General features: G+C 38.3%; 1 protein-coding gene across 2 annotated transcripts in view; it reads left to right on the plus strand.

Moving 5' to 3' along the window:
* The first annotated feature begins 18,123 nt into the window (after positions 1-18,123).
* Positions 18,124-27,511, plus strand: part of htr4 (5-hydroxytryptamine receptor 4) — a 50,424-nt gene continuing 41,036 nt past the window's right edge. For both annotated transcript variants that reach the window (XM_088431919.1, XM_088431920.1), the window contains exon 1: positions 18,124-18,301. The gene's annotated coding sequence lies outside the window, so the exon portion shown is untranslated. The remainder of the gene's footprint in view (positions 18,302-27,511) is intronic.

Raw genomic sequence — 27,511 nt, forward strand, 5'->3', positions numbered from 1 at the left:
CCCTGTTTTCTTCCGGAAAGAAATGACCAACCAGACAAAATGCCCCCCCCCCCCCCCCCCCCCCCCTCCCCGATCTCAAGGGGCAAGGTGGGTTCATTTTTAGTCAATAATCATTCGCGCCTAATACCCCTCTAAATTTTCACATTTCAATGTTCGCGACTGTGTATTTGTAATCTTAACAGTTAGTTTTCCGAGAAAAAATACGTCTAGTTCAGTTTGTTTCTGAACGGAACATATTTTTTAAGGACACAAGAGGCGAGCCAATCAAAGAAAAGCACATCGCAAAATAAGCCAATCAATTAGAACCTATCGTTCAACTTTACGCCACTAGATGGCAGTAAATAACAAAATGTAAAGGACCAGAATTCAAACGTCGCTCTCAAACCACACGACTCTAGACGAAAATGTTACAGTATTGTGAAATAAGTCGACAATAATATTAGGATGATCTTTGTGTGTTTTCATTGTATTATTTATATATTTTACCTGAAACAGACTTATGACCCTAATTTGAAACCCTTGATTCAAACCTTAAGATTTTGAGAGCTTGCATGTGGATTTGTCCTTGAGTTTAAAACAGTGCCCCTCTAACAAAACTGCTCCCCTAAGGAAAATTGGTCTCGAACCGCCACAGATTGAAACCCTATCCAACTCAAAACGCTAAAAATAACAATGAAAAGATGCGTAAAATTCCTTTAAGTCTGCTGAAGCCAAAAATCCACAAGGACCGGTCTCAGTCTTGTCCAGAGACACATGATAAAAGTCATTTTGACTCACCATGTGTCTTGCTCTTCTCTGCAAGCTACCACAACAATGAGGCAGTATAATTTTTATTGCCTTCCACTGGAAGATCTGCAGAGTTAACCCAGCATCTTAACCGTGCAAGGATTTCACTAATGTTAGCCACCAACATTCTGTCGTGCATCTCTCTTTATGTATGTATGTGTGTGTGTGCATCCAAAAGCTTCAACAACAAAAATCTTGTTGTCATTTAAGCATAAGAGCAAAAATGCCGCAAAAGGCTCACTTTATGTCAAGTAATGAGATTTCTTTAGTTTGAAATCCAAATTTAAAATGACAATATGTACTATTTAGACCATTGTTCAGTTTGAAAACACACTATTAATTTCAATAAGGTGTAAATAATGTGTTCTGTCCAACCGCCATATATTTTATATACTGTATATTTGTAGGTCTACAGTAGTAATCGCTATTTATATTACATGGTGCGCGCCACCCAGATGGGGGCAGTCATGTTTCTTTTAGCTACGGAAAGCGAAGGAGGAAAACTTTCGCCAACGTAAATCAAATCATGTTTTGGATGTCAGTTTGTATCTTGTGTGCAGCCAAGAGTTTCTTGTTTGTATGTCACTGGGAAAAAAGGAAATACATGGTTCATTAAATGCACAAGGATCAATGATCAGGTTTGGAGTTTGATCGACTAATATTCTATACATTTGAGTTAACCCACCAAACATAAAACAAAACTGCAGCAACGACGTCAGAGCAGAGTTACAAAGTATGGTCTCTCTGTGACACCGTAGTGTGCCTGCTGCATTCACTTAACACCAGTAAACGGCAACTTTAATTAATCCATATCTACTTTAACATCCAAATGCTGACTCGAGTCATGAGCTCAACACTTTATGGATACTGACCCTTGATTTCTGGAGCATGCAGGTATGTTGACGGGTTCAACACCAGCGCTCCGCAGCGTCGTCTGGCTTCATCCGATGTGCATCAGATGTGACCGGTCTGATGGCACATGACCAGATGAGCAAACCATAAAAGGTGCTGCGCTCGTTTGGATGTTAGTTGTCTCGGCTTGTGTCTGGGGAGCAGCAAGTTTAATCACACATGGGGCTGTGAGGGCAATGGAACACAGGGCAAGGAAATGGTGGATGAAATGTCCCTGATCGCTGGGGAAAGCTTTTAGGATGCAAAAGATAAGTGGTGTTCAGATGGGTTGGATTATTACTTTTGATTTGTGAAAAGCACTGTGAGTCAGCATTGCTGCCTCACAGAAATCCTTTTTTTTTGCTTTACATCAATGGCACTTCCAATTTAGTTTTAAAGGGGGAGTCAACTCATATTTTTTTGTTTACGATACGTTCTACCAAGCTCAGAGGTCTGTAAATTGTTATCTGATTAATATTGCATTTGTGAAATATGCAAAGTCCACACGCTTTTATCCATCTTGTTTGGCTGCTACTTGCTGTTGGCTGAAAATGACTTCACAGTTGCTTAGGGAACGATCAATCTCAGCTCAGCTTTTGAAAGTCATGTGACCAAACTTAGAAAACACGTGACTTCTTTATGAAGAGCAAGCGCTGAGGTTTAGCCGTGAAATAGGCCATAGATTGGTAGATTTGTGACACATTTCATTCTAATGGGAATGGCAGCATTTGTGGAAATGAAGTTGGTCTGGGAGGTATTTCTCAAGAGGACAATTTCAAGGTGTCCTTCAGGCTGAGCAGTTTGACAGCTTCAGTCCTATGCTTTATTACAAAAAGACGACAATAACTGTCTTGTTGACAATCTTAGATTCATCCATTTCTATCTATTTCTACAAAGCTGCTACATCAAAAGTAATGGAGATTTTATCATGACATCCGTCATGTGTCCTAAAACTTCAGACCCTGGGACTCAGCATTAATTAATTTTTTAATTAATTAGTTTTCACCCTAAAACTCTGAAAAAACGTTTGCTGTGGTCACTGAATTCAGCCACCAGCTCTTCTCTAAGATAAGCACAGATGTTGTCGTACGCTGCGCCCGATTTGAAGGACATAAACACCTTTCTCATAGGTGCACTTATTTAACCACTATATTAGATACTCTGCTGTGTCCTGTGTGATTCTCAAACACACACGTTTCTCCTCTGGGCATCATTCAGGGATTATCTTATCTAATTTTATTTCACTCCACACATCCACGCATCCATTCATGGTTTTAACTAATGGCAGAGACATGGAAAGTCTCCTGAGGCCTAATCAATGAGCTGGACTATCGATGGGGAGGATAGATCAGTGGATTAGACCAATGATGCATGTGCGGTGTGACAAGAAGGCTGAAACATTTTCCCGTAACGACGTTTTTATCTCACCTCTTAATGGCATGCAACCTCATTTTGTTTCTGCAGACGTCTCAGATCTTGCTGGGTAGCCGTGCATTGATAATTGCGGAGCTCGTTCAGCCTCCAAATTGTGTTACCAGTACACATGCGGCACCGTGGCGGATGTGACGGAGATACATTGTCAAATGGCACTGATGCTGATCATGATAACATCTTAATATCTTTGAGGCTCGTTGGTAAGTGTGGCAAAAAAAGTACAGCAGTACTTGTACGATTACAAGTTCTAGTAGGTTTGAACGTACCTGAAAATATCTTTTAACATATTTGCCAGTGGGGCTTGGTGGAGGAGTTGTAACGTAACACACAAGTTGTGCTTTTTGAGGACTATACATTGTCATGCTTACAAGAAAAGTGGTTAAGATTCTTATTTAACTGTCTTTGCTGTTTACAATACAGGAAACAGCAAAGGGCACTGGAATGTTTTAGAGATTTTCAACTGAAAGAAGTTAACGTGCATTTCCTTTAAAATCACAAATTTCCATTTGCAGTCAGTTGAAAATAACATTTACACATTTATTCGAGGCTCAGGTAGCAACAAATTGACGCTCATCTTTTTTCTAGGTTTGATCATAGGTTCACAAGTTGAGACATGAAGATTGTACATGAAAAATAGTTTTGAAATTTATTATTGACAAAGTATTCACTTTTTACAGCAGGAAGTGGCTTAATAAGTATTCCTTTAGATATGTGTGAGTATTAGTAGATTTTAAAAATATCCACTAAAATACACCTGCTCTATAAATAAATTATGTGCAGCATACATTATACACATAGGGTATATGTTTGTAATGTACTGTATACTGTAAGGAAGTATACTTGTTCCATGTTGTAATCGAGCCAGTCAGCAGCAAAGTCCCCCAGGGACCCCAAAATCTTTTTTTAATCTTCTTGTGCCGGCTGGCTTTATTTTTAATGAAAATGGGAGAAGCTGAATGAAGAGGGACAGAAGTGTGATAAGGCTGACATTAGGCCTTCAAGCTCTCATTTCATGCCTCCAGGGAGCGAGACCTTTACGCGCCATTTCATTAACACGCAAACGTCTCGTGGGCATACATCTACCGGCAAGACCGCTCACCTGGACGTGATTGGAAATCCATAGAGTTCTTGGGATAAAAGGGTGAGGCGTCAGAAGCTGTGAGGTTCAATTTGACTGCGGATTATTTTGAAGTGTTGTGTCTATTTCCACTGTGCAGTGTGGCATGTTATCATTACTACTTGGTGAGAGAAGCAATCGCAGTAACACATATGACACATACAATGTGACTTAAGCTCTTTCTGGATTATTTCTAGTCGTAGTATTTCTCTTGTGCATAATAGGTCCTCTCTACTAGGATTACTGATTTTGATATTTCTTTTGAGGCTGATTCTATGCCTCATTTGCATGGCTGCAAATTCAATGCTTCTTTAGGGATGTCCCCGCTTCCGTTTGCTCCACTGTGCACCTTGTTGCTAAGCTACTTTGCATTCAGGCTGCCCAGTGTGTAGCACAATGAGAATACAAACACTCACGTTTTTATTTTTTAATTCCCCCAAAAGCTGACCGTAACCACATTGTGGTTGGAGATTCGTGATGAAAACCGACTTTGCAGGTTGTGCTCAACTCTCTTTGAAAGTGTTATTTAAGAGAAGGAAAACAAAATCATAAAGGTTAAGATTTAGATTCAAACAGTTTTGTTGATATCAATGTGGGCATTTTGTTTGTAGGCGTTTGGAATGCAAAAGTAGGTTGTATGCAAAAAAATGTACAAAAAGAGCTTAAGAAAATCCAATTAATTACAAAGAGTGATACTTTAGCTAGAGGATTGATATATAAGATTGAGAATTCTGTATTGAGATCTTAATATTTTGGTATGGATCCACCTATCCGTGATGCTTATTCAAACATACAAAAACTCTGTCCTTGTTTGCGAGCAGCCTGGTTGTTGCCACTGTGAAATTGGCAAATACGTGTAAATCCTTTACCTGCTACACAAGCAGCTCAGCAGCTACAAGAATTTCACACACTGTCCATGCTTTTCTTTCCTTTGAAAATGTATTCGTTTGAAAACGAATTTCCAGTAATGTGGAGTCAAGTATAGCTATCGTCTCCCGCTGCTCACTCCCTGCTTGATGCTATAAATATTACTGGACTCGCTCTGAACCAATTAGAGGGCGCAAAAGTGCTGACGACCCCAAATGTCTTCAGGCGGACCCTAAATTGTAAACTGAAATCTGATTCACAAAAATTAAAAAGCTATCACGATCATTATTTAATTGCAGAATGAGGTTTGTTTTTATATATCTGATGTTTACTTAATTTTAGCATGTCCGCCTCGCATGCAAAGGTTGGGGCTTTGATTCCTGCTCTGTGGAGTTTGCATTTTTTCCCTGTGCCTGTGTGAGTTTTTTCCAGGTTCTTTGGTTCTCTCCCAAAAACATGCATGGTAAAAGACAGCTGGGATAAGTCCAGCATGCCTGTGACCCCTGTGAGAGCCTGGAAGGAAATGGCTATTAGTGGTCAGTAAACAGCAGTAATATGGGGCATAGCCAACACGATCCCTGTGAGCATTGTGACATTATTTGTCTTCAAATGTTTCATTATTTGTCTTCAAATGCCGACGCACCATTTATATTCAGGTATCAATTGCTTACAGAGGTATAACACTGACATTTATGTTATTGCTTTGCATGTCTTGCATTCTGCATTATGTGTTAGGCCACCTTCCTGGCTAAATATATCACATTCGTGACAATGCGGTATATAGATTTTTTAGCTCAAAGGACAAAATGTGTGTTGCAAAGTATCTAATTTACTGTGGAAGACAGACATTCAAGTACTACAAAAAAAATAAGGCAACATTAACCTGCTCACAAAGCTCTCTGATGGATGGTCTCACTACTACTGTTGAGCTGTCTTCCTTACTGATTGTGCATGCAGATATGACTGTTTTTTGTGTGAAATATATGACATTACCGCATTTTAGTAAAAACTAATGCAATACAGTAATTAAATCACTTTTGTAATGCATTACTCCCAACACTGAAGCTAACTATGATTATAAAATGTTCTTTAATTTTTTTTTTCTTAGCCCAGCAAGATATCTTTGATCAATTTACATTCTGAATGAATAGGTTTAGGCCCACAACAGTAGTGCCTGTCCTTGTTTTTCCTCTTATTATTGGGGCGCTTTGACAACGTATAAATAAATGTAATCAAAATACTGGATGCCATTTTTGCTGATGAACCATATGTTTTTCCTTCTGAGCTCTACAGATACACTTAACCTTTATCACACAATTTTAGAAAATATTGCCAGACTCCTTATGTTAAAAAAAAAACAAAAAAATAAGTCTAGTCAATGATATGACAAAAAGAATGCAACCATGATGGGAACTCTGGATAATTTCTTACTTGCTTTGTTTATTTTTCTTAAACACAGAAAAAATTATAATACTTGAGCCCGCTTCCCACATCTTCCTGTACTTATTTCTTCACTTCCAGCAGTCATTTATTGAGTTCATATAGACATCTCTGTCATTATCTCAGCGACTGGGAAAAAACAAAAACAAAAATAACATCCCACTTGATTGGCGCTAGAAGAAAATTTCTGCTCACAGTTGGGAGTTTATTTCTTGCAAATCAGATGGGAGATGGAGACTAATTAGCCCACCAGTGCTTCATTTAGCCAGAATCAAAACAATGGTAGTCTGAGTGGGGTGTTTTCAGATGCCCCTTATTTATTGTGTTTAGCGTGTAGTTATTATAGATGACGATTGTGTAGCCATGACAATGGTAATATTATGGGACTGTAGCACAATCGTTTTGAGTTGAAATGAACCTGGGTACATAGCTGTAATAAGTTGAGCGAACCTCGTGTTCGCTAAAAAATAGCCAGCACTTGCTAGCACTTGTGTCCCACGGCAAATGAACCATATAACAAGTGTACGTCTTTTGACATGCATCTACCTGACAATGTGGTGGCTGAATGTCAGTCCAAACTTAAACCACTTCTAATTTTTAGCGCAAGGTAGACTGCTCATGCAATGATGGTAAATTTGATAGCACCCCTGCTCTATAACATCCTAATGTTACTTAAAACACTCCATATAGTTCGGAATTTTTCACCTCTAAATATACTGTTATACATGTATTACCTGTGAGCTGAAAACACTGGTGAGTGCCCCAAATCACCTTGAAAAACTGCAAATAAGGAGTTAAGAACAAATGGAAAGTGTCAGGGAAGGTCGACTTGTGCTGATTCAGTGGCCAGAGTTGTGATGGGATTATAATGTGGTCGGTGTCCCTCGTAATAAAAAACACCAACTTGCCTTCAGCGCACATGTGGGCACACACACGTTCGGACACACACACAAATTTATTATAGAGATAGTGTGTATCATCCCATTAATTCTGCTGTGTTAAAAGTGAAGGGGCTCGCTTATCACCTGGAATAAAAAATAGAGTCAAACATTGAAACAGAGTCATGCGGCATGGACAAAATTTCAAATGGAACAAGATAAGACACATAAGAGTTTTAAAAGCAAGAGTTTAAGCCATGTTCAAGTTTCAAAGGGGTTTTTAAGTCTGAGTTAGAGTTTCAAAGTAAACTATCGTGTCGAGTTTTTAAATGAAGTTAGGATTTCAAAAAGGTTGCAAACAAGCGTTAGAGTTTTGTACATTTGGGTCACGAGGCCATGCAAGGTTATTTCAAGTTAGTCTCTTTTAGGGTTTCAAGACAGAGGTAGACTTTTAAAAAAGGGTTTCGAGCCAATGTTTGAGGGCAAGATTCGAGTTTTAAAACATGGTTAAGATTTAAAGCCTTTTAATCTTGCTCATTTGAAACTGAAATCATTGGAGGAAAAAAAAGTGAAAGTACTTTACTGTTAAAAGAGTTGTGTTTTTCCAGCGCTTGCAGGAGTTCACAAACTCACACGTGTTTACTGAACCGCAAACATTTGAAATGGTTTTGCCGGCTAATGAAGCATATCTCATATTCGTCTTCAATCTACAAGGCTCTGCTTGTAATGGCCCCCACATTTCGCACAAGGGTTATGTTTTTTTCATGCTCGGGAGTGCCACCCTTTATTGCCCATTGGAACTGCTTCAGCATTCACATGAAAGGAAGTTGTACACCAGGATGAAAGTTTGTTTGTTCATTCATTTGTTCCACTTTGCGGTCTGAAGCGTGAACAGTTGACCAGACATCACTGATGCTTTCTTCGCAGCTGAGGCTCTTCCTGTGTTTGTTTATACCTAATTTGTGTGTGTGTGTGTGTGTGTGTGTGTGTGTGTGTGTGTGTGTGTGTGTGTGTGTGTGTGCATGTTTATGTGTGTGTGTGTATGTTTTTGGGTGGGTGGGTGTAAGCGACCATGTCTGGGTCCACCACACAAAACGGCAAGAACACGATTGAGTTCAGCTAATATCCAGGTGGACTGTTGGCAGCGTAAACCTGAACATTTGTTTGAAACCCCGAGATAAAATTGAGACTTTATTTTTATATCCTTTCTTGAAATTTTACTGAGAAACCCTAACCCTGACTTGTAACAAAATTGAAAGCCTGTAATCACTGGTTTCAAACCTTGACCTGAAACTCTGATTTGAAACTTTAAACCAGGTTTTCAACACTAACCAGGAATCCAAATCCTTTTTTAAAACCTAAATTTGAACCAATATCTCTAGTTTGAAATCCCAACCAAAGCTTGAACTCCCAACGGAAATCCTTACTCATTATTTGAAACTCCAATGCCTAAACCTTTTTTGAAACCATAATTTGAAATTGAAACCCTGATTCAAAAAGTCAAAAGATGAAAAATTGCCCCAGCCCTACTGGAAACATTTAGCCTTGTTTAAAACTCTTAAACCATCTTACTTGGAAACCCTAATGCAGTTTTATATAACTGTCATTCAAACCCAGGCTTGCAACCCTACTTTAAATCTTGCTTCGAAACCCTAACGCAGGTTTCACACCCTACTTTGCCAACCTTACACTGTCTTGAAAACCGAGGTAAAGATTTTTTTTTTACATGAATTCCTTGTGGCCCTTACACTATCCCACTCTCAAAGCCAACTTCCCAAAACAAACATTACGATCTTATCTTCTTATGGTGGTCTTCCCCCAGGGCGGATGAAATTTAGAGCGGCGACCGATCCGCTCATGCATTCTGAGTTTATGAGCTGAGGAAGCGGGAGCCAGCCGACAACGCAGGAGAGTGCTTCTCCGTACGTTCGGGGAACTGGGGAAAACATCTCAAGCAATTACACTCCGTGGCCGGATGGAGACTTTTAATTGACTTCTATAACATTCATACGCCCGCACGCATGCACAGACGTATACACACACAAACACACACACACACACACACACACGTGGCATCACATGCTCATACACTTAATTTTAAGGTCGCTTTCAATATAAGGGTGAGTTCTCGAGGTTTGAATAGTCTAATAGATTTTTTTTTCTTTACTGAATATGAGTTTTTTTTGTAAAGCACTTTTCCCACTTGAATGGAACCTTAATATGAACTTTTAGTTTAGGCACCAGCGACCCTAATGAGGATGAGCAGCTACAGAAAATGGATGGGTGGATCATTTTGAAATGGAAAATTCATTCTGAGTCAAATCTTCCACCTGGAATTGAATCGTGAGACAGTCAGACGCCCGCCCCTATGTTCAACGTATTGTATACATCATTTAATGTATATACACCACCAATATTTACATCAGATTTGATGTATTTATATCTATGTACAGTATCTCTTCTGTGCTATTTGACAAGGTTTGCTGGTCTTGTCTTCTTGGCTTCTGGTTCTTTAAAGAGAAGAGAGAAAAACAAGCCTCATTCATCAAATAAATGGAAAATTTAGGTGCACACCACTATAAGTGTGCATGGTTGCGTGTAGTGTGTGTGAGTGTCTGTCTTCCGTGCAACTGCTCCCCTGTGCAAGCCTTTGAATCATTTTAACGACAGATCTATCTTTTCTTCACTTGTTATGCTGCATGCTGATGAAAATAAGTGTCTCTTACTGCCCACATTGCCGTCCATCCTTAGTCGCTCATTTTTGATTCCGACTCCCCCAAAAATGTTCTAACAGGCGCCTAACTGAAAATTGTTTGAGCATGAAGTGATGGACGACCTAAAACTATACTTATTATTTTTATTCTGAACCTAATTTCTGCTCCCTTTGTTCCAAAAAAATCAATTGAAATGAAATCAGCCATGCAATTCAAATTGTACATTTCCATTTGATTTGCACTAACTACCATGCGCAGACATGAGATGCAAGTGTTGCAAGGAAGCAGCTATCCATCCATTTTCTGTAGTCGCTTATTATCATCAGAGTCGCAGGCCTGCTGGTGCCTATCCCAGCTGTTGATCGACAGTAGACTCAACTAGCTTCTAAATAAGAAACATTTGAACAATTCGCATCAAGTCCTATCGGTACCACATTGTTTTTATTGAAACCAGTCATATCCAGTTTAAAAGTCGAGGCTATATTATGTATCCTCAACTTCACTTTGAGTGAGATGCCACAGCACACACCGTCACCACGATTGCCATAATTTGCCATCATTTTTAAATGTCACATGGCCTACAGGTGTGCAGTGATTGGTTACTACCTGATAGTTGTTACTAAAGCCTCAATCACAGATGTCATTTTCAGTCAAGAGCAAGTGGTAAAAATATGGTTTTAAAGGTATTAATTGCATTGGGAAATAATATTGTTATTAAACTAATTATAAACAAAATAATTAATTACTGCTGAAAAGTGGTGTTGGTTAAAAAAAACATCAAGGTCTGCATCATGTTCAAATCTCAAGGTTTTGCATTACACCATTAAAGTTGGCTGCAATTCAGGTTAAAAACTGGAAACGTATCAAATTGGGTTTGTGCAAGGTTTTCAAAATTTGATTTTGTTTGTCATTTTTATGGAAAAGCAGTCTCCTGTTCCAGTCAATAAAAGCTTCTATGATGATCACAGTACTTCCTTTTTTTCCCCACAGAGGTGAAATGTTTTTATGAATGGGAACAAATGTTAGGTGAAGCCATGCCAGGAAAGGCATTATCTTGGTAGCTATTTTATGACATGCTATATCATGTATGGGCTACGGGTCAGATTTTGTGCTGGCCTGCATCAATAACAATGCCCATGATGAACCTTGTAATGTGGATGGAGCGCTTTTATGTCTTGTGAAATGACATAAATAGCATCAATTGTGCATGGTTGTGTGAGTGACCTAGCCTTGTGTTGCTCTTTATGTTTGCCCTCAGGCTGCTTCCATTGTATTGTGCTGTGCTATACATTAAGCTATGCATTGTGTATGGATATTGTGCATGATGTGCTTTTGCTGGTTTCTGAACTGGTTTATTGACAAGGTCATCATGTTTTGTCGATGTTCGCTTGTGTAACTGCCCTTTAAGTTGGAACATCTCGATCCAACAACAATGGAAAAACAGAAATGAGTCTTTCTCAATTGAGATTAAATTTAGGTGGAAACTCTGTTTTTATTTGGATTGACACTTACACCCCCCAGACACGCACACATGCACACTTATACACACACACACGCACACACAAAGGTTAGACAGTGGACCCCCGGCATATAAAATTATTCCGTTCCAGACTTGGTATTGTAAAGCGAAACAGTCGTATGGCAGACAATAGAATGATCAATCACAGTTCAGCATCTTAATTGACAACTCGAACAGGCCAATTGCAATCAATGCCCTTAAAATGAAATCACCTGAATGATTGAAAATAGTCACAGTCACGACATGAACTGTATTTTTTAAATCATTTTTGAACGAAAAAAAAGTAATTATTCTTTGTAGGAAAAAGTAAATTTTTTTGACTTTCACAGCTAGCCTAGTTACAATATGTAGGTTTTGTCTTGGATAGCCATCAATTACAGTTAATTGGGTAAGTATTAAAAAATTCAGATGTTTTAGTACTAACATTTGATAAAAGTTGTATTTTATTGCAACAAAAAAATAGATTTTTTTACTTGGGGATATAGCTGGTACCTCAACTTACGAACATCTTATTATTTTTACGAGGGAAAGTTCAGGATATGAAAGGCGAAAAATGTTGTTGTATAATAATAAGATGTGACACCAGCCCTCATTCGAACAAGACAGTAATGTAATATGACATCACAACCAGAGATGTCTCCCCTCCGCTGCTGGAGCTGATCATTCTAGTGTGTATTTGTTACAGTTTTTGATGCATTTGTATAATTTATTAATATGATGGCTTGTCCACAATGAGAGACATAAGCTCTTTGCACTGAATTTTACTGTGCTTTATCCACACTTTCCACCAACAGTTTACACAGTAGAACTAAGAAACATAAAACTGACATTATAAAAAGCTACAGTTACATATTCACATTAATACATCATCATACTTTGGGCTGCGACATAACACAGGAAGTGCTTTGCATGACCTTAAACTAAACTTTCGAAGTGACATCCGGAACAAATTGGAAAAGACAGTTTGAACCTGTTACAAGTTATTTAGTGGTATTTTTTATGATATTCCTCTTAGAGAAAAAAAAACAACTTTGGTAATGAATTGTGTTAGGATACATTCAATACAGTTAGAATCTTTTGAGAGAAAACTTTGCTGGCAAAAAGACCTTCTGTGTGCGTCGTGAATGCAGTGCAATGAAGAGCACAGAGGAGGGGGAAGAGGAGGAGGAGAAGTGACAAACTGGAGTGAATGAAGCAGCGACCCCACGCTGCGTCTGTCAACGTGCAAATGTGAGTCATCAGGCGCCCCAATCAGCGCAACGCTCGCCACCTACCAGGCACAGATGGTGTTTGTGAAAGACGTGAAGACACCGAGCGAGGAGCTGCAGGAGTGCACCGCGAGCTCCTCATAACTTTTTCCTCCCTACTAGAAAAGCCGAGGTCGAGTGACGACACAAGTCGTCCCGCTCTTCAGAACGCAGCAAATTAAGCGAAAAATTGCCTCAAAGTGGCCTCTAATGGTGATAAACACAAAATGTACGAAAACAAATCTTTTATGGGATTTTCTAGAGCTACTTGAACCTAAACATTAAACAAGTGTCCACTAGGAAGTTATAGAAATAATATTGTGGTTATAAAGTATAATTCACAAGAGTAAGATCAAATTCATTTGAGATTAAAAAAGGCAAAAATCAGATTAAAGACATAGTTTTTCTAAAGGTAAATGTTTGAGAATGTTTGACAATTTGAAACTACTACTGTTGAATTCTTTCTGAGAAAAAAAACAATGAACTGGTTGCATTTCTTTGATTCGTTTTTTTTTTTTTTCAAGAAAAAAAATTCATTAGTTGCAAAGCCTCAGGCTCAGTTATATGGAGAGTATGTAACAGCCTAAAAATCTGCCTTTCACTTGATACCTTCACTTGACACTGTTTTGTATTTTCACGTCAGTAAAACACCTGTTTTTGGCTTCTTCAATTACTCTGCGACCCTCGTGAGGGTTCGCAGTAAAGATAATGGCTGGATGGATATTTCGTGGCCAGCGACATTGAAGGACATCATAAAGGGGGCGTGGCAGCCACACGGTGAGAAGCGCAGCCATTCAAAAAGACCTTTTACTTCCTGTTTAGAAATGTAAGTACCATAAAACCCATAATTGATAAGAAATTAAATGACCAATGTGCCAAGAGAAATTTACATGCATATATTTAACTGTGGAAAGTGTAAAAATATCATGATCTAGGCCCTTTTAAATTCATGTATATTTTAGGGTGGTTGTAAATGATAATAATTGCAAACCCGAGTTGCGTTGCTGTGTTCAATCAGTTCAAATACAGAGAAGAATGGAGAGGTGATTGACTCTAAGAGAATCATTTGACTTTCGATGAGTGCTCTTATGCAATGAAAAAGATGATGACGCGTGTATTTGTGCGGGGGCCCATAAAGTGTGTTGCTTAAGTTGGCCAAGACAGAGAGGTTGGCCAGTTGGCACGGAAATGCTGTTGGCTGGGCGCACTGCTGGCACGACCTGAAGGGCAAAATTGTACATTTTAAAGCATGATAGAAAAAAAAATGATAAAAGCGGATCAATTGCATGCAGGCACAGGGTGAACATGAAAACTTTTTACTTTTAATCTATATAATACAGCTTTGCTTCTATAAACAGACTTGTTTTTTTTCTGCTATACAGTGTATATTAAAGAAAGACAAAGCTTTGAAAACATGAATAAGAACACCATTTGCCAAGCATAATTGTATTGTTTGAAAAAAACACTTAAGATCCCTGGGATTAACCTGCAAAAAAGGTTTCACACATGAAAAGCTCAGAAAAAAATGGCATACTTGACAACTAGTGTATTTTGCGATTTATTTAACATTCAACAAAGTCAATACAGAAAACTAATGATTAATGATGTTATTTTGGCTGTATATAACATGTTATTGTAGATTATTTGTTTCCTAGACTTCCCCTTTATATCATTATTGATAGTTATTGTTAGAAATAATTTGCCCAGTGATAGCTTGCATATGGGCGCGTAAAAAAGCAAACGAGAGAGATGTTGTGTGTATGCCATGCAAGAAAGGCTCATTGACTGCAGGACACCGCATTAACCTTCTTTGTCCTGATTTGTGACAATTACACCAACAACAAACTTTAAGTGGAGCAGATGTGGATAAAAACAACATTAAAAAAAAGAAAGAAAGCATTATGGGAAAAAAAAGCAGCGACAGCATGACGCTATGAAAACAAGCTAAGGATGCAAGCAAACAGACGATTAAGCTCACTTGAAGGTGCAGATAATTTGGTTATGTATTCGATGCAAATTAAACTGTGGAGTGTGCATTCTTGGAAATAATAGCATTAACTTCAGTCAGCAGTCATCTATGACTACACCTCAAAACATTTTGGTGGCCCATGTTGAGTAATTATACCATTGAATTATGTAACATTTCTTTCATGATAAAATAATTTATTTTATGAATGACCATTGAAAAGTCAGTGTGTTTTAATACAGTTGTCTAAAAAGGCAGCTTGAAGCCCTGAGATGCTCGGAGGTGTTTTTTCCAGTGTGAAATTGACAGATGCTCTGTGTGCGTGTGTGCTTCTGAATTGTTGCACTGTGACATCCAGCGTGTGTCATAACCGTGATTCTGTTATTCCAACAGCGCACCAAGCCAGAAGCAGAAAGGATGAAAGACAAATGTGGCAATTACAAAGAAGAACCAGAGAGAATGAGCAAATAACAAGCAGGAAAAAGACAGAGAGGGCCACGAGGAAGGACCGTTTTGAAGCAGCCGATTTCTTGGTAGTTATTACCGTAAAAAAAAAAAAAAAAACAAGGACAACACTCACATTTATTTTGGGAGGAATGCACCCTTTCGTATTTTTAACAAAAGGAAGTAAAGATAGAATTTCATGGAGAAGCAGTGGTGGTTCTAGACAGTTTTACCTGGAATATCGAGGGCCTGGTGGAATATTCAATTTATTTGGAGGGTGGAGGTTATAATCCCCTGTCACATCCTATAAGAGCTTTCTCTTAGTGACAGAGTGATTTCAGACTGGAATGAGCAAAAGACTAACCAACGAGCAATTCAATCTACTATTGTTCCTGGTGTTGGTGCTGGCTATTTATTCTTTATTATCCATTTTCTGGTAGCTAAAGTTAGCATGATCATTTTGAGCGATAAAAGCTACTTACTAATTCACCAGGAAAAGAACCAGGGCAGCATTGTTCAGACATTTCTCCTCGCCGTTGAGCAAGTAGAAGCAAAGCCAATGATAATACTTGATTATCTTTTTATATGGGCAACCTCTCTTCTTTTTTTTCTCCTCCTCAGACACTTGTTATTGATTCACTGTTTGTGCCAAGACAGATGAAATTGCGCGTGTACGTTCAAGTTGACTGCCATCTTTGTAACAAATGGGAAAGCACAAAGTGATGTATGCTGTAAAGCAGTTAGTACATAGTTTTTGTGTGGCACCCTCCTCAAAGTTGCTTTGTGCCAGTAAAATACAATACAAATCCTTTCCATTGATTTTGTTAGTGGATTTTTCATCAGAAGTGTTATGGAAAAATTTACTAAGGTTGAAAAGTTCCTGAGTGTTGCTTTCCTTAAAGGGACAATGTCTAAGATTGAGACAGTTTTTCATTTAAAAGGAATACATTAAATGTTTATAAATTTAAAAAAACTTGCAAATAAATGTGTTCTTAATGACAAAAAAACTGATGTAAATGTAATCCTAGGTCTAGTTTTAATAAAATTATATTACATGGGGGGGGGCACTCCTCTGGAGGCTGCCATTTCTGTTATCACTACGAACAATGGTAAATGCAGCACCTTCTGCTGTCCCTAATTATGAAACGGTATAAATCTTACACATCGTCCCTTTGAGGGGTTTTTTTTGGACAAATGTTTTTTTTTTTCCAACATAACAATTTCAGTAAAGAAAATGACAGACTCTTACTTTCAAGACTCATTTTCATGAATCAAATTGTCTATTTTTAGACTGAAGACTAATCTCTCTTCTGTCATGTATTTTTCAAGAAAAAAATGCCTCATTTCGTTCGAGGTTAAAGTTGTAATTTTTCAGATAAAACCTTCTTCTAGGAATGAAAAAAATACTTGTATGACGCTACTGTCTGCTTTGCTGCCATAAAATCTGTAAAAGAGTAATGACCCCCGTAGCAGGATGAATAAGGATATCTTCTTTTCTATTCTGTGATATTCTGTACTAGTGATGTGTTGTGTGGGTGACACAAAAGAGAAAATATGTTGCGAAGAATGGCCAAAATGGCACAAATGGCCATCAGATGAAAGAAAGAAAGAAAGAAAGAAAGAAAGAAAGAAAGAAAGAAAGAAAGAAAGAAAGAAAGAAAGAAAGAAAGAAAGAAAGAAAGAAAGAAAGAAAGAAAGAAAGAAAGAAAGAAAGGAAGAAAGGATAGGAATGAAGGGAAGCTCACGGAGGCTACAGCCTGTCGTTTGATATCTCTGCAAAAAAAAAAAAAAACTCAGGGAAAGTACCGGTTGCAGTTCTCTTGGGGTCTCTGCAAAAAGCACTTAGTCACTAACAGAATTGTTTACATGTTTCCCTACTCAAAAACATTAGGAAGGGAATGCTTAGCCTCCAAAAAAGTGATATATTTTTGGAGTCCTGAATGTGAGCCTGACAAAATCGAACTGAAAGTATTTTGGCCATTTACTATAGACTAGGATGTAACAGTTTGCTTTTGGGAGACATTTCTATCAAAAGTAGACATGTAAGCTAAAAATCAGAAGATGTCTACCATATTTGTTTAAAACCACCGTTTCAGAGGCGTTTTGGCTTGTTATACGAAATAGAAACATGTAGCACCCAATGCTTATTTTATGAATGTTCATGAAATTTGGTAGGCATGTCTAACAACAGCAGATCCCGCAAAAGGTTTTGAATATCGATGCCTGGAAATACTGGACACAGAAGATCTGCCATTTTGCTTCGGAGCAGGAATTTTAGAAGCGTTTGATCTTTTTTTTATGGGTAAAATACAGGTTTACTTAGATATAGATCATCACATTCAAACCACACTTCACTAATTCACTATATAATGAGGGGATGAATTGAGGTGGTGACTGCTTTTCAAGAACAAACAGTGGTACAACGTTTTGTACACAAACATTGACTCAACGAAGATCGAGAAACCAATGAAGCGTCAAACAAAACTCACTTCCACCAGTTCCCACTAGAGGGCGACATGTATTTGAACACCTATGCTAAACTTTGATTTTATTTTAGGAACTTATTGTTAGCAGTGCTCTGGATTTTAGTTGTAAAAACATATTTGTTTTCACCACTATCTCAACATGAGTGCCTTCATTTCTTCTTCCTCGCGTGCACATTCACTCTGGATGAATGGGGAGTGGCGGCGTGAGCGCGCGTACGTCTGTGTGGAGGCATGTGTCACTCACACGGGGAGGAGGGACCAGAGCGCGCACTCACGCACGCACGCACTCACGCTTGCACAGCCAAGCCGCGTCCACACTTTCCCCAAATACCCAGGCGATCACGCAGCTGCCCGACTGGACTCGCCTTGTCCAAGTCACTCCGTTTTCCTTTTGTTCCGGTCGCGCGCGTGCCTCCGAGGTCTGTGTGCGGAGATTCAAGATGAGGACGATGTAATCTTTGGAGGCGGTTTGGATTTAGCGCCGTGACAAGCTGGAAGCGCGCGGAGACATGGTGAGTAGTCCGTCTCCTTTTTCCACCTTTGCGGCATTTTGACCTTCCTCAGTCTGCCGAGCCTCTGCACGGTGGAAGTGAACTTCATTAAAGGCTTGTCAGAAAGACTTGAATTACAATGTGAAACATGTCTCCTTGCAGTGAGGAAAGTACTTCCACTTTAAAAAGATTTTCACCATTTGTTATTCATTTGTTGATTTTGGATTTATTTGTTTCAATTCAGGCTCTGAAAGTGGGTTCACATACCTACATGAATTTTCAAATCAAATATGTCTATCTCGGATAGTAGACTCACAAAACATATTTTTTGTATGATATTTATGTATATATGTATGATATACATATTTTGTGTGAAGCAAACATTTTAGGAAGGTTTACACAATTACACACAATTACACAGTTTACACAATTATGACAAATATGAATATTTGGCCCTCTAAAGCAAGTACAGTGCAGCAATATATTTATTCATCATGTCTAGGAGTTGAACCGCACACACACACACACACACAAAGCCACGAGACAGGAAGAGTGGCATTTTTAATTATATTTTAGGGTCGTTTCACCCATCCAATGTAGGCACATTTGAAAATTGAGCTGCCAAAGCCAAAAAAAAAATCAAGAAACCGTGCTTAACAAGGCAGGTGCTGCGTTTGGCTTCACAGTGATGTTTTAGGGACACTGTGGCAATTTCCAAAAACTTGAAAATTCAACCTGCAAGCCGGTTTCACTGAGCTCTATAAAATTTGGTTGGTGCACATAAGGAGACCTGCAAAAAGTCTCAAAACCCCATGTCAGAAAATAACCAGAGACATTTGTGAGTACATTATAATGATTTACAGGGATCAATTGAAATTTGTGTTTGATCGATAGATGGATCTTGTAAAATGAAAAACATTTGGCTTTTTCTTATTGTCTTGGTGTGAGTAAATGTTTTAATATTTGCATATGGCATAAACTTGCCAATTGGGGGTTCATGCTCACAACCGCCACCAAATATTTTCGAACAATCTTGCATTACAGTTTACAATAATAAGCTTTCGTCTAAAGCAAAGTCTTCACAAAGACATTTTATTTGGCCTTTGAATATGAACAATAAAAAGCAATAAAACAACTTGAAGCATTAGACAATACATTCTAATCAGGAGTATTGTATGTGGGAGTGTTATGGCGTATATGTACTGTATGTGTATGACCCCTATGTGACTCAGAAGCTTTCTGCCATCTGCCAAGAGTCAAATGAGATGACATGCATGTGTTGGCCTACGTGACGAGGAGGATCGGTAATCCATGGATCTTCTCATTGATAGACACCCGTCAACACTCTGAAGAGTGATAACGCTAAGGGATTATGTGCTTTCATGTCACTTTGATTGTTGCACTCATTCTGCGCTGTGTGATGTCCTTGCTATTTTTGTCATGTAGTTTGTTTTACATCTACCGCAAGAAAGAACTCAGTCAAGCCCAAGGGATTTTTTCTTTTCACCACAAAATCCCCCCCGATTTCACTTGAAAACATGAAAGATGGAAGACATGTCTGTGATTAAAAAAAAAAAAGTTTCAAGAGTCCGAAAAACCCATGAAATCAATCATTCATGATTCTTTCCTACTGTAAATCTTTGAAAATTCTGCCCCTAAAGCCAGTTTCACTTAGAAACATAAACTGTGAAGTTTGGTGCATCATGAGCAAGCCATTAAACATGTTTCATGAAACAATGACAAGCCATTTTGGTTTGAAATGGCATTTTAGCTGTCATTTGTTGCTGAAGCCAGTTTCATTTTGCAATATAAAATTTGCTCGGCTCATCTAAGTCTTAAGAAACCATGCCTGAAATCTCACAGAAAAACGGCATTTTTGCTCAAAAGAATACATTTTATAGTCACTTTTTCCATTTTCTGGTGTCCTTCAAAGACAGACTCATACTTTAAATTTCGAGTGAGAATTTTTTAATCGCACAATTTAGTTTGATTCAGATTTTTGGGTCTACAATTTAATTCAGAAACAATGTAAAATAATCTGATTGTGTAATGATTTTGGCTTCAAACTGTAGCTGTGGAAAGAATTGTCATGATCTACTCCAGCCTGCTTTGCAAGACGTAATGACAAATCGAGACTTTCTAACATTTATTATGTTTTAAATGTGCTCCCCCCAAATAAATAAATGAACAATGGCATGGACCTCAACTGCTACTCTATTCCTTATTGATTCATTTACATAAAAAAAACACTAGAATGGTAGACAGAAGACCTGTTATTTGAGTTGTGATTGTACAACTTCATGATTCACGGTAATTAAGTAAAAATATTAGTCATTTCACTCCCATCATTCTTTTTGATAGTCAACTTTTATATATTGATAGCCCACATTGTTCAGATATTTGCCATTATTATCATTTAATACATACAAGGAATCTTTTTTTTCTGTCTGGATTGAAATGTCCGATTATATTTGAATGGACCATATAGTTAGCGGTTGGACACTTGTGCCATATTGTACAATGTAATGGACAGTGTAATCGACCAGCGGTTTCTTAGCATCCTTGTTGACGGAATATGATATTTTAATGGCAATGTGTTGACGTAGGTGGGGATGTGGCAGAAAGTAAAACAAAATCACAAAGTGGAGTAAAGTTAGCTGCTAGTAACCACCGCTGCAAAGGCCAAATTAAAAATGAAAGTGTACTATGGCCATTGCATTGCGTTGACATCCATGCATTTTTTTGGTGCGTTTAATTTGATGTTAACCTTTGCAGCACACCTGTGATGTGATGTTGTCTCTTCCTTGGCAGTGTGTTTCTGGCGTAGTTTCACAAAAATTGACTGAAGCAGACGTGTATTATATCCATTTTAAACAGAACTTTTTCTCTCAATTCCATTAAATACAATAATATTCATTTTTTTGTGATTTATTTTTCTATTATTTTTTTTTTTTTTTGGCACATCCCTCCGTTTATAGTGATCTCATTTGAAGCTGAGACATATGGTTATCAATCTTTCAGTGTTGCACTGTATGCACAGTGTAAAGTCTTCTGTACTGTATTTCATTTACAGTGTATATACTCAGGTTCAAGGACTTTACAATAGTACATGAAAATTTCTGCACCCTCCGTCCTGGTTTTTATGGTTATGCAACATTTTATGGAGCTTCTGGCGGGGTCAAAGGTGTTGATTACGCTACGAGGGAGCGCTGGCGGTTCACACCTTGGCCTGCCTGCACATAACTCGCTTGCACGCCATACTCGTTGCACGCACACAAGAGCGACAGGCGCAATTGATAGTGGCACCGAGTCCGGGTGACTTTGCAAAGATGTTGTAGATCAGCAGGCTGGAGCGTACGCCGGATGGGAATGATTGGACCTGATTGAGGGGTGTTCTTGAAGGTAAGTTAGACAAGGACATCACCTTTTTGTATTCTTTTTGTTGTGCTTTGTATTCAAAGTAAGTTACTCTGAAGAGGACACGCTCAGTATGCTGCTTGGGTTTGAGCGTCCCATAAGCCACGTGAAACTTCTACCAAAGTTAAGGTGGAGGAACTTATGGTACCATGTTAAAGATTAAAGATCGGGGTGAAGTTGCAAACTTGGATTAGGGTTTGAAGCCCGGTTTATGGGATCAAAATGGGAGTAGGGTTTCTAATAAGGGTTAGAACTTCAAATCAGTTCTTCAAACAAGGCTTAAGGTCACTTCCTGTTTATCATTTGATCAAAGTGGCCATCAACAAACTTCCAAAAGCACAATTATTATTCTATGAACAATCCACAGTCACTATAACTGTCCACGGATATAACATATTAAATAATAAATATTTCAGAAATGTGTGCCCTCGTTTAACAAAATTAGAGTAATTCATGTCTTATTGGTGTCAGTGCTTAGGAACATCATTAATTCAGTTTATTAGAAAACAAAGCCCAAAGCAATTTGAAAAGAAAAAAACAAACCCAAATGCAAATATGTGAATCCATGTGTGCCGCGAGTATGCTGTGGGCCACTGTGCTTAAAACCAAAATGGACGACTACTGTATTTCAGGCTTTGTGTGGTTTTTGCTTTTTTTTTTTTTTTTTTTAATTAAACTAGTGTCAGGAAGTAATTTTACTTTAAACAAAGTGGAAGACCATGTTCTTTTAAGACATAGGTTCTTGAAATTTCTTCATCCATCCATGCATCCAATTTCTACTGCTCACCCAGGCTTGGGTCACAGGGGCAGTAGCGTCTGCAGAAAAGCTCAGATTTCCCTCCCTCATTGTTTCAAGCTGCACCTAGAAATTCTGTTTCTAGAGGTAATGAACAAACCTTCACCTTCAAACCTTAATGACTGAAATCCTGTTGCATTTTTGGCATGGGTTCTTGAGACTGTTTTGTGCATCCACCAAATTCACCTAATTCTAACCCTAACCAATATCGCTCAGTCTAACTGGTTGTTGGAGGCAAATGTTAGCCATATAACTGTAAAAATTTTTAAACCGAAACGAATGACTTGTTGCTCTCGTCTTGACTTGTCCACCCAACCGTATTTCTTGGTGAAACTGGTGGTGTGGTTATAATATTACTAATTCAAATACCACTTTTTCCTCACCTGGCAACAGACACAAAAATGTTGAGCAGTTATGTTGAGGCCTCTAACGGTACGAGCAATGGGAAGAATAGCATTAAACAACAATTCCAAGTATCCCAATAGTTTTGTCCGCTTTTATGTATTATCAATGGCGCAATTGCTTTTTGTTCCACCAGCTCACGTGTTTTTATAACGTCTGCGTTCATAAAGGGTGCTATTGTGTGACAGCAGTCATTCAATCATATAAAGATAGCATAGGCGGCGAGGTCGCATAGCGGTGAGCAAAGGCGCTGCAGGAGCAGGAAGGGTTCAGCAGGAGGCTGAGACGAAGACGTCTGAAGGACGATAGAGTGCGGGAGTTATTTTGGGTTGTTGCACCTCGGGCAGCTCAGTCACAAAGCTTCTGTTTGATGACTTCACCCACTCACAGACCAACCTGAAACGCTTCGTGACAGCGTGTGAGGGCGCACTGGGGGCCCCTCCCTTGTCTGTGCCCCACTCGCTGCACTCTCGCTGATCCAAAATCAGTCTGTCTCTTATTTCTCTTTATTTCTATTGTGGTATCATGATAACTACATGGCAGTCGTGTTTATATCAGTGGCAATGATCAATTACATTATAGTCTTAGGGCTGAGGGGAAAAAAAAGTTAACCAAGTCAGGTAAGTAAACTTTAAAAATATTTCGAATAAGAAGGTCCCCCGGAACGACATTTTTGCCACTGTTTGCTACACAAACCTTTCTTGTAGACGCATTCCCCCCAAAAAAAGGGGCTATCGCAAGTATTATTAAAAAAAAAAAAGAGTGGGAAAAATGAAATATTCATCAATTTGTTGCAAATTAGAGCTGGGATACCTCAGCAATACTTCGACTGCTTCCACACTGAAACAGAAACCCATTTGCAAAGACCATCTTGACAAACACTTCTATTTTTGTCTTGGTTCACCGTATTTTTGTCTTGGTTCACCATCTAGTGGCCGAATGGCTGATCTTATTTGTTTACTTAAAAACACATACCTATTTTGTAGTACGTGGACGTTCATTAAAGACAATATTAGCATATGGCGCTTTTGAAAAGAAAGATAGTTGTGAAATTCTTCCCAAACATGATTTCTATTGCATTAAGGGGTTGATGATGCAATGCCTGTATCACCAATTTCCATGCAAAAAATAAAAAAAAAAAACACTTGAATAATTAATTCATTTTTTTAAATATAAATACTTTAGGGGATTGTAGTCCTCTTGCACTGGGACCAAGATCGCTTTGTTCAGCAATTCGTCAAGTCCAGTAGATGGAGCTTAACAAAGTTTTTACAGCTTTTTACAATAGACCACACTATTCTTCTTATTCCCATTAGGGACACTGTACTTGTCCCCAAATTACCTCATAGTAATAAAAGTGGATGGAGCTCAAAAAGCAAATACCATTACCCCTTCTGTTAGTGGGCCGGAAAAGAAAATTAAGGAATGGAAATGTATGCAAATGAAGCTGATTTATTTGAGCTTGATGATCGCTGAAGCACAGAAACCACTTCTGTGGTGGAATAATTATAGTTTAAAAAAAAAAAGTTAGAATGTGTCATGCAAAAAAAAAAAAGGTTGGCCAGTGATAAAGCACTGACACATATTTTATCTACCATTAATCTGCAAGAAGCTATTTTTCAAATACTATTCATCCCTAATCCAGGCTCAAAATGTCCTTTGAAACAATAGTGTTTCCATAAAGAACATTGGCCAAAACAACAGGTGGTGCTTGACAACAGTGCCTTGATTGGTCAGTTTAGCCAATCAGAATGCCAAAGAAAGACAAACAATGTGACCCCCCCACAAAACAGCTTTTTATTTTATTTTTTTACTTTAGGAGGTCTTCATTCATAATATGATGTCATGACTCAGTGTTTTGATGAATTCAGTTGTGCAAGAAGGTGATCTTGAACCACATATGATGTTTATGTACCCAATCCTGTCTGCTTTTATTTATCTCTTCATTATTTCATTATTTCATTATTTCATTTTGTTGAAGTCCATCACGCGAGATGGAACTACTTGTGGAAAAATTGGAGAAAGGAGGAAATGACATACAATAAATATTACTAAGAACATTTCTTTTTTGTTTTGCGTTGATCAAAGGTGATATTAATGACTGTATCTACAAGCTGTACCTTTAGGCCATATCAGACTCAGTTTTTTGTTTTTTTTTCAAAGCCTTGGTGGAGGTCTAGCTAGTCTCATGTTCTTGAGCTGCCGTAAGATGACGGTGTGGCATCTAAGAGCACTGAAGCATCTGTAAATGTGAAGTTATGGGAGCTGAAGTCTCTCTCTTGTTCCCACTCGCTCTGGACGAGAGCTGCTGCTAAAAACCTCCCAAAATGTGCTGGAGCTAACGTGTGTTCGCTCATCTTTTATGCATGTGGGGCAGGCTGCCCACCGCCCCCGCACCTGCTACTCAATGTTACTTTTATGGGTCATTTGCACTAAACTCATAGTTTTATAACTTTGTTCATGCATTGCTGCATGGATGAAGTCTCATTTTAAATGTAGTTAGAGGATTAAACTCCTATTTGTTTTAAAGAATACAAAGCTTTAATGAAGAAATACCTTCATTGTTTTACAGTATATTTGGACTTTGGCATGAGTAGTCAAAAAATGAACTATACATGTTTTGGCTTTAGATTGTTTTTAATTGGATGAACGTGGAGGAGACGAGTCATCTTATTGTGTTTCGGGAACATTGATTACACTTTTTTTTAAGTTTTTTTTTTTTTTTTTTAACAACCACCTTTTTGATTTAAGCAAAGTCCACGTATGCTTAATACCAACCAACAGTGAAAAACACCATAGATAGGCTAATGGATAGTATCTGTGTAGCGGTATCATAAGAGTTAAAGCAACGATATATCAACAAAAGTAGACAGACGATATATAACAATATTGACAAGCATACATTCTATGTCATCTGTGAAAAACGACTAATAAGACTATTTTAACGACATGGTCATGAAACTAATTAGCAAAAAACAGATCTCAAGACACCAGAGTGATGGTGTTTCATCCTCACTAAAAAAATCCACATTTATCGATTTACTTTTACTGACATTTTTATATAAACAACCTCTTGTCCTCTGCTTTTTTTTGTGAATGCTTTATACTACCGTCTTGGCTTACTGAGAGTTTTTGTTGGCATCTCCGGTGACCCGTGACTTCCCATGTGCCTGTCAAGCTCCCCTACGTGAGTCAATCATGTTAATGTGCCACAGTGAAAAAATAACAAAAAAAAACAACAAAAAACACCATTCGACACTTCGTTGTCTCAACTGAGCCGAGAAAAAAAAAAAAAAAAAAAACGTTTCCCTCTTTTGGCACTCATAAGGCAGGCTAATTTCTAGCCCAAAAAAACAACGAAGAAAGCATAAGTATTTGTCGTGTATTTCTATTCTTACATTTTTTATTTGACCTCATCTACGTAAATGACTTTGTTCATTGTTATAAAAAAAAAATCAAGACCTTTGAGGACACATCAGGCACCCCTCATTTAGAGGAAATACATCAAGGTGATATTGAACGTTGAAGCCCCTCGAAGCTACAGACCGCCTATGAGCGCCTTTTCCCCCCTCTTCTTACTCCACATGACCACCAGACTAATATGATAATAAGGTCCCTTTAAGACCCTCAAAGGGGTTGCCACGGCAACACACCTACACCTGTTGGAAGCCTTGACGTTAACCTGCCGAGCATAGGAATTCATTTTCATTTTTAATTAAATCAGGAAAAAAAATACTTTCCATGAGTACATGGGAATTGACTACCGATCAAACTGAATGCAGTAAATATTGTTCAAACCTAAAAAAATAAGAAATGTTACAATTGTTTTAACTGTCCTAAAAGTAAATTGATTTATAAAAAGAACAACAGAGCTCATTTTCATTTGCTGCTAAATTATCATTAATTTCCATTTGTCCAAATTAATGTAATTGGTCATTCAACCAATTGTTAATAAAATGCATTTTCAGGAAATTATTAAATTTATGCAGACACGCACAAACACACACATACACACATTTTATATTGTGTGTGTGTGTGTATATATATATATATATATATATATATATATATATATGTGAGGTAAGTTCTGAGGAAACCGGAAAATATGCAGGATTCCGGCCCTCAAGAACTGGGGTTCGACACCTATGATCTAACCGCTCAGATATCAGACTGCCTCATCAACCGACCACGCTGTTGGACACAAGTAAACAAGCTTCTCTGCAGCACAGGGGCACCATAAGGATGTGTCCTGAATCCTTTCTTGTTCTTACAGCGGACTTAAGCAACAGCACACTGACCAGTTGCCCGAACAAGGTCTCTGACCACACTGCCTTTGTCGGCCTCATTACCGATGAACACGTCTCACAAAATAAAGTACAAGTACTTATATGTACTAGTATCACTCATGTTGTACTTAGCAGGCAGACGCATATAATTCCCTATTATAATTACAATATCTTCTCGAATAAAGCAGCGGAATTGTTGTGTGTGTAAATGACAAAAGTTATGAAGCTGTCATGTTGGAGCATGGGCAGGGCCACTTGGCAGGAGCCAAACACGGAGGAGGTGTCGTCCTGAACGAAAGCATTACTGCCCTTGCAGAGTAAACACCACAC

Source organism: Hippichthys cyanospilos, chromosome 13, assembly GCF_059441005.1.
Source record: "Hippichthys cyanospilos isolate Australia breed blue-spotted pipefish chromosome 13, RoL_Hcya_1.0, whole genome shotgun sequence".
NCBI classification, from domain to species: domain Eukaryota; kingdom Metazoa; phylum Chordata; class Actinopteri; order Syngnathiformes; family Syngnathidae; genus Hippichthys; species Hippichthys cyanospilos.